We start from the raw sequence: 8490 nt of genomic DNA, 5'->3' as shown, positions 1-8490 counted from the left end.
AGCTGTACGTCTTTTTTTTTTCTCCTATGCCTAAGAAATGTTACTGAAGGATTTGCTTTCACCTTGGAATTTTGGCAGGGAGTGTCACCAAGTTTCACCCAGCGTATTTGCTCATGCTCCTCCCCCTTGCCATAGCTTGCAAGAAAATGTTTGTCAGCAGAGAGGTGGTGGTGTTTAAAAATAAAAAGCAGACCTATAAGGAAAGCTGGTTAAGTCTTAAAGTGGCTTCCCTTCTAGGGAGCACAAACTCTGACTCTCTCTCTCTCGCTCTCTCTCGCTCTCTTAAATTGTGGTGAACTGTATGCTAAAGAAAAATAATTCAAAACTCCTTCCTATCTCTTTGTTTTCTGTATGAGAAATATCTATAATGAGATATAAATAACAGGAAGATTTACCCTCTTGCTAAACACTTTTTCTAAGAGTAAAGTAACTTTCAGTCACAGTAGATACTTATCCATTTTACTTCATAAATGGAACCAAATCTAATTATTTATCACCTAAATTTTTTATAGATACTAGGGAGATAAGATAAAATTTTAAATTTACCTAAGTGGCCAGAGAGATAAGGAGAGAAAAGGACTTCATCATTAGGTGGAAATTTTGGTGAGTAGCTTGAAAGTTTTTCCCTTTCTGTCCTTGACTTTCTCAGTTTGCAAGACTAAACTCTCATATTACGAAACATGTGATTAGCCACTGTGCCATCCTCACTTCTCTTCTAACTTGTGAGATATCTAATTACTGAGTAGTTGTTAATCATTAAAAAAAAAAAAAAAAAACCACCCAAAACCCAGTAGCAAGTTGGGATTTTATTTTAATTAATTAATGAATTAATTATATCTTAGTTTATTGTTATTTTTTTCATTTCTTTTTATTGAAGTATAGTTGTTTTACAACACTGTGTTAGTTTCTACTGTACAGTGAAGTGGAGTTCCGATGTTATAGAGCAGGTCCTTATTAGTTATCTATTTTATACATATTAGTGTATGTATGTCAATCCCAATCTCCCAATTCATCCCACCCCTAAGTTTGGGATTTTAAAGGAGCATATTTACACATTATGTATATAAGAATATATATATTATATATGTATACTTATGTAAAGTATACATACATAAGTATATATATGTATAAACACAAATTATATATTCTAATTGTTGAATATAATTGTGTTTAAAGATATAGATTTTTTAGCCAGTATTTGGTCTGATATAAAAGTATTCCCCAACTTGGGGAAGGTCACTATTCCTCTCCATATATTATAGCTAAGAGGGATTAAGACCCATATTAGCCACAATTCATTGTCAGAGTCGGCCCCCAGTTAGCCTGATCTCACATGGTGGCCTGATCTACTGGATTAGGTTATCCACATAGGTTCAGGAGAAGCTTTCTTGTTAGCTCCCTCCCCCATGCTGCCCCACATCAAGGACTCAGTTATTACGTAAATTAGCTACTGATATTCATTTCTGATGTATAAGACAGTCATGAGAATCAGAACATATTTCACCTAAGTATATTGCTTGTCTCAAATTTAAATAATTAGAATAAAAAACAATATGTTTTATAATAGAAACTCTATTTTTGTAAATAGCAGAAATTTGTCCACCTGTTTGTTTTCCTTTGGATTATCAAAGGAATTCCTGAGTTATGGATATGCTCTTCCTTTAACTTACAGCCTATATGAATACTTTGCTCCATGTGCAGATATCCCTTAAAATCTTTGACAGGCTTACAAGTAAAAGAGCTTTATGTGTTCTGAGCAAAATAATTTGAAATTGGAACACTATTTCATATTAAGGGGGAAAGGGCTTAATCTCACTTTATGTCTAAATCCTTTTGTGTTACCAAATATGTACCATGGATTTATAAATTCACAGAGGAAAAATATGTTGGTGTAGAGTTTTCTACTTGAAAAGTGGAAATCACAAAGGTACAATGCCATTTATATCTTATCGAGGGTACATGCTATCAACATGACATTACTCTTGATATTAACCTTGACCATGAGGCTGAGGTGGTGTTTGAAAGGCTCCTCCTCAAAACCCACAACATAGTCTAATCATGTGAAAAACACCAAATCGAAATTGAGGGACATTCTACAAAATTCCTGAGGAGCACTTTAAAAAATAGTCAAGATTATCAAAAACAAGGAAAGCCTAAGAAACTTTCGCAGCCTAGAGGAGCCTAAGGAAACATGGCAAGTAAATATGGTATCTAAGATGGAATCCAAGAATAAAAATGGGACATTAGGTAGATACTAAGGAAAATCTGAATAAAGCATTGACTGTAGCTGATACTAGTGTTTCTGTACTGGTTCATTAATTGTGATAAATGTATCATATTAAAGTAAGATGATAGCAATAGAGGAAACTGGGTGTGGAGTACATGGGATCTCCCCTCAACTTTTCTATAAATCTACAACTATCCTAAAATAAATAATTTATTTAAAAAACCCAAGAACTAAAAAAAAAGTAAAACTAATTCACCTTGAAACTTCAAAGAAAGGAGATGTAATATCTCATTCCTACTTAGTCAACAATCTTCGTGTTTTGGTCAGGCATATTATAGAAGGAAAGGCTAAACATGTACACAATTAGTAGCACTGAGGCCTTTTTTAAAATGGTTAGTCCTATTGGACACAATGTGTATGTTACTTTGTTAGACGTTACTAGTTACACACAGAAATTATATGTGGAGAAAGAAGACTTTAGAGCCTTTCTGCAACTATGATCCTAAGTAATTTAATATAATAATCAGAGTCAGAGTGAAATTGCTCTCTTGACCCTTCCTCTATATAGGCCATGTGACAAGACTTACTTGTAAGGAGAAAGAAGGGCAACAGCTGAGGAATCATGTTCTCAGTGACAGCTGATTGGCCCTGTGCTCAGATCTCCAAGTGTTCCTCACGCTTAACTGTACCATTTGCTGTATACGTTTTTTTAGAGGCTTACCGAAGCGCAGGGGAATGGCAGAGAAGGGACAAATTCACTACGAACGGTGGCTCATCACATTCTACCTTCTAATTCCTTTGTAATTTTCTTTTTTTTTTGCTACATGGTCAAGAGTTGACACACCATTTTTTTCTTATATGATTGTGTAGGTTTTTAGGTTCTTTTTGGCTAAGATAAAATATTTGTTTTCTATTTGGAAATTTAGGGACTGGGAAATGAGAGCAAAGAGTATTTCCCTTCACTTCACTGGTCCTTATCACAGCCTAACATGCTTACTCGCTGACCAGGCAACCACAGGGATTTATTTATCACACATATTGGCCACCTATAATACTCTAGACCCTGTTATAATAGCATCAGGTTTACTGGGTGAACAATGTGGATCTGTTCCTGTTCTCTTGGAGTTCTGTGGGAGATTGGGGACTGTGAAAGACAGTAATCAACTAAATGAAATGATGGCAAATTGTCACAAGTGATAAAGAAAATAAACCAAGTGCTGTGAAAATAATTATTTGAGGTGAGGTGGCACCCCCTTTATATCTCTGAGGAGCTGCCATTTTAGCTTAAAAGGAGATCCTTTCCTAGTATTTGGTTTAACCTTCTAGGTTTTCTGAAACTTAGAGCAGAAGTAATGATATTACAAAATTTGCAATTACATGGTATTTAACTGTTTACAAAATGAGTTCAAAATATAAAATGTATATATCCTTCAACTCAGCAACTCCAATTCTTCACAATTATAATGACTCTCCACCCTGGTTGGATATTAAAATTACTTAGGGAGATTTGATTAAATCCCCCTGCTTGGGTTTCACTTTCAGAAATTCTGATCTAACCAGTCTGGTGAGGGAGGGGCTGGAGAGCATGGGCAGGAGTATTTTTTTTTAATTAATTAATTAATTAATGTTATTTTTAGGCTGCATTGAGTCTTTGTTGCTGCATGGGCTTATCTATTTGCAGCAAGCAGGGGCTACTCTTTGTTGCTGTGCATGGGCTTCTCATTGCGATGGCTTCTCTTGTTGTGCAGCACAGGCTCTAGGCACGTGGGCTTTGTAGTTGTGGCGCACAGGCTTAGTTCCTCCATGGCATGTGGAATCTTCCCGGACCAGAGATTGAACCCCTGTCCCCTGCACTGGCAGGTGGATTCTTTTTTTTTTTTTTTTTAATTTTATTTATTTATTTATTATTTTGGCAGGTGGATTCTTAACCACTGTGCCACCAGGGAAGTCCCAGCAGTATTTTTAAAGCTCCACCAATGATTCTTATGTAAAGCCAGTTTTGAGAAACACTAGCCATAATGAAACACTCATGCCTGTGAAACAGGATCCTGTACAAGGGTGTTACTACAGCTTTGTTTCTACTAGGAAAAAGATCACAACAAAAATGCCTATAAGTGAATGTTGATTGAACTGACATGGTACATGTGGTGTTTTTCTATGCAATTCCGTAGAATAATGAGGTAGGTCAATATATACTGATATGGAAAGATCTCTAAGACATGAAAATAGCAAGTTGCAGAAAATGATATATAGTATTATACCATATATGTAAATATACCCCCCCAAATCTACATAATTCCATATGCACATATGAATACATGTCTAGGTTTGCTACTGTTCAGACAAGAAAGGAGTTGGGACTTCAAAAAGATCCAAGCTGAGTGTCGATCGAGGGATTGTAGGGAAAGATTGGTAAGACTACCTCCCATTATGCCTCAGGACACTGAAGCATGATATGATCTAGGATATGAATTTGAAATATGATGTTAATATGCTTCTCAAAATGCTCATAACTGTGTATGTTGCAGCAGAAAGATGATAGTGTAAAGGGGGACTTGGGATCTGCGAAGAGAAGCTACCGGGACTCACTTTCACATTCTCACTTGTTATGATGCTCTCTCTTTGGTGACACTGTCCCTTCCTCTCCACTTTTTCTCATTTGTTCCTGAGCTGTGGCTCTCTGGGATATGTACCCAACACACACACATACCTAAAAGGACACAGACTCACTGACACACACACACACACACGCACGTGCACACACACACACACCTTTTTTCAGTAACCAAGTTACTGAATAATTAGATCATGCTAAGAGCTTCTTCTTATTTATCAAAGGAGATGAGTTTTGAGTGCTTATAACTGTAATATTCTCTAGGAGTGAAAGAGAGAGAGGGAGAGTCTTGGGAATTTTGAAGTACTAGAGAATGAGATGACAAAAAAATGTAATAAGGGTTGTAGTGAACTAAGTTCTTGGACTTTTTTGATGTTTTAGAGAAAGGGAAGTGAATAAAATGTAGAAACTGTTGTCTAGGGGGGATTTCTTTAACTGTGCCAGCACTCAGTGTTGTGGCTGATTTATATTAGATGCTCAAAGTTTATGATGAATAGATAATTTTGGATAATAACATGTAATTGCATTAATTAAATGTTTTATTTGAAACCACAAGGAAAAGCAAGATGATTTTTATAAAGTCAATTTAAATTAAAAATGTGTCAACTGCCAACTGAATAAATGGCAACAACTTTTAACAGAATTTTTGGATTCCTCTTTTATATCAAGGCAGTGAGCTAATTTGATACTCCTATTTCTTAGGTATAGGATAAACCATTGCTCAATTCAGAGTCACATGTTTCCATAAGCCATGGACAGAGAGCAAAGATTTACTCTATATTCATTTTGTAGTGATAATACAGTATACAGAGCCTATTGCATGTATTGCTATGACTGAACTAGATTTAGAGCAAAACCTAGTTTTGAATAATCCCACAAAAGGGATTATTCACTTTAGATGTAGAATGGGTAAAATATATTATTTATGAGTCTTGAAAAATTATATTAATGCAAATGTGTAGTAGTTCCTTAGTGTCGATCTTTTGAAAGCCATGCATTTAGCATATACTACATCTACCTTGTAGACAGCACTGAATAAAAATTGGGGATGCAATCAAATTCAGTAAAAAAAGAAAAAGAAGATCGTATCTGTTGTCTCAGTAAATTTTTTTTTAGTAAATTTTATTCAACAAACATTTATTAAAAATTTACCATGTCCTGTGCACTATGCTGGGCACTGTGAATACAATTGTGAGCAAAAACTTGAGGTTATAGTCTGTTGAGGGAGAAAAGCACTGGTGAATCATCACCCAAATAAATCTACAATTTTACTGAGTTGAGAATTTTTTCTCTTCAGGTCTTTATTGGCATATAATTGCTTTACAATGTTGTGCCAGTTTCCACTGTACAACAAAGTGAATCAGTTATATGTATACATACAATCCCCATACCCCCTCCCTCTTAAGCCTCCCTCCCACCCTCCCTATCCCACTCCTGTAGGTAATTACCCATCATCTAGTGATCTCCCTGTGTTATGCAGCAGCTTCCCACTAGCCATCTATTTTTTACATTTGGTAGTGTATATATGTCAGTGCTACTGTCTCACCTCATCCTAGCTTCCCCTTCCCCCACTGTGTCCTCAAGTCTATATCTGCGTCTTTATTCTTGCCCTGCCAGTTGGTTCATCAGTGGTGTTTCTTTAGATTCCATATATATGGGTTAGCATACAGTATTTGTTTTTCTCTTTCTGAGTTACTTCACTCTGTATGACAGACTCTAGGTCCATCCACCTCACTACAAATAACTCAGTCTCATTCCTTTTTATGGCTGAGTAATATTCCATTGTATATATGTGCCACACCTTCTTTATCCATTCATCTGTTGATGGACATTTAGGTTGCTTCTATGTCCTGGCTATTGTAAATAGTGCTGCAATGAACATTATGGTATATGTATCTTTCTGAATTATAGCTTTCTCAGGGAACATGTCCAGTAGTGGGATTGCTGGGTCATATGGGAGTTCTATTTTTAGTTTTTTAAGGAACCTCCATACTGTTCTCCATAGTGGCTGTATCAATTTATATTCCCACCAACAGTGCAGGAGGATTCCCTTTTCTCCACACCTTCTCCAGCATTTATTGTTTCTAGATTTTTTTGATGATGACCATTCTGACTGGTGTGAGGTGATACCTCATTGTAGTTTTTATTTGCATTTCTCTAATGATTAGTGATGTTGAGAATTTTTTCATGTGTTGGCCATCTGTATGTCTCCTTTGGAGAAATGTCTGTTTAGGTCTTCTGCCCATTTTTGGATTGGGTTGTTTTTTTTTGATATAGAGCTGCATGAGCCCCTTGTATATTTTGGAGATTAATCCTTTGTCAGTTGCTTCGTTGGCAAATATTTTCTCCCATTCTAAAGGTTGTCTTTTTGTCTTGTTTATGGTTTCTTTCACTGTGCAAAAACTTTTAAGTTTCATTAGGTCCCATTTGTTTATTTTTGTTTTTATTTCCATTACTCTAGAAGGTGGGTCAAAAAGGATCTTGTTGTGATTTATGTCATAGAGTGTTCTGCCTGTGTTTTCCTGTAACAGTTTCATAGTGTCTGGCCTTACATTTAGGTCTTTAATCCATTTTGAGTTTATTTTTGTGTATGGTGTTAGGAAGTATTTTAGTTTCATTCTTTTACATGTAGCTGTCCAATTTTCTCAGCACCACTTATTGAAGAGGCTGTCTTTTCTCTATTGTATATTCTTGCCTCCTTTGTCAAAGTTAAGGTGAGCATATGTTCTTGGATTTATCTCTGGGCTTTCTGTCCTGTTCCATTGATTGGTATTTCTGTTTTTGTGCCAGTACCATGCTGTCTTGATTACTGTAGCTTTGCAGTATAGTTTGGAGTCAGGGGGCCTGATTCCTCCAGCTCTGTTTTTCTTTCTCAAGATTGCTTTTGCTATTCGGGGTCTTTTGTGTTTTCATACAAATTGTAAAATTTCTTATTCTAGTTCTGTGAAAAATGCCATTGGTAGTTTGATAGGGATGAGATGAGAATTTGAAAGAGTATATAAATGGGGCTATGAGAACATGGAGCTGGAAAAACTTGAGGGCATCAGTGAAGTCCTCCCTAAGGAAAGGATAATTGGGTTGAGAACTGGAAGACATGAGGTAATAGGTGCAGGGGAGGGGATGAGGATTCTAGCCAGTGGGAGCAGCAGTGCACAAGCCATCTTAATAAGGGTTGCCATATATAATAAAACAAATATCTGTATAAAATAAATATCAAAGCAAATTAGAAAAAATTAAATGGGAGTTAAAATTAAAAAGAGATTGAAAGTGGCTGCATCAGTTGTCCTTTATGACAAATGAAAAAGTCATTTATAATTTAAAAATTTGCCTTCTTGGTTGAATCTGTATCTGCAAAATAACTTAGGAATCCCATCTGTCCAGCAGACTGGAATGAAAAGTAGGTTATAGAAAACTCAGGAAAATCTTGAGAATGCAAAGTGTGTAATGGATTTTACACACTATCTTTTCTCTTGTGAGGAAAGAAGACAGGTAATATTATTTCAACTTCATAACTCAGACTTTGAATAAGATGAACATTGAACTCATCAGCTCCAGAAACTCAATGTGTGTTTTTTGCCTTCTATCAATTATTTTGCCCAAATAATTGAGGTTTGTGTGTGTGTGTGTTCCCTGCAGTACAATTCTTATT

This window comes from Hippopotamus amphibius, chromosome 8 (genome assembly GCF_030028045.1).
Source record: "Hippopotamus amphibius kiboko isolate mHipAmp2 chromosome 8, mHipAmp2.hap2, whole genome shotgun sequence".
Lineage (NCBI taxonomy): Eukaryota > Metazoa > Chordata > Mammalia > Artiodactyla > Hippopotamidae > Hippopotamus > Hippopotamus amphibius.
This window is presented reverse-complemented; position numbering follows the sequence as displayed.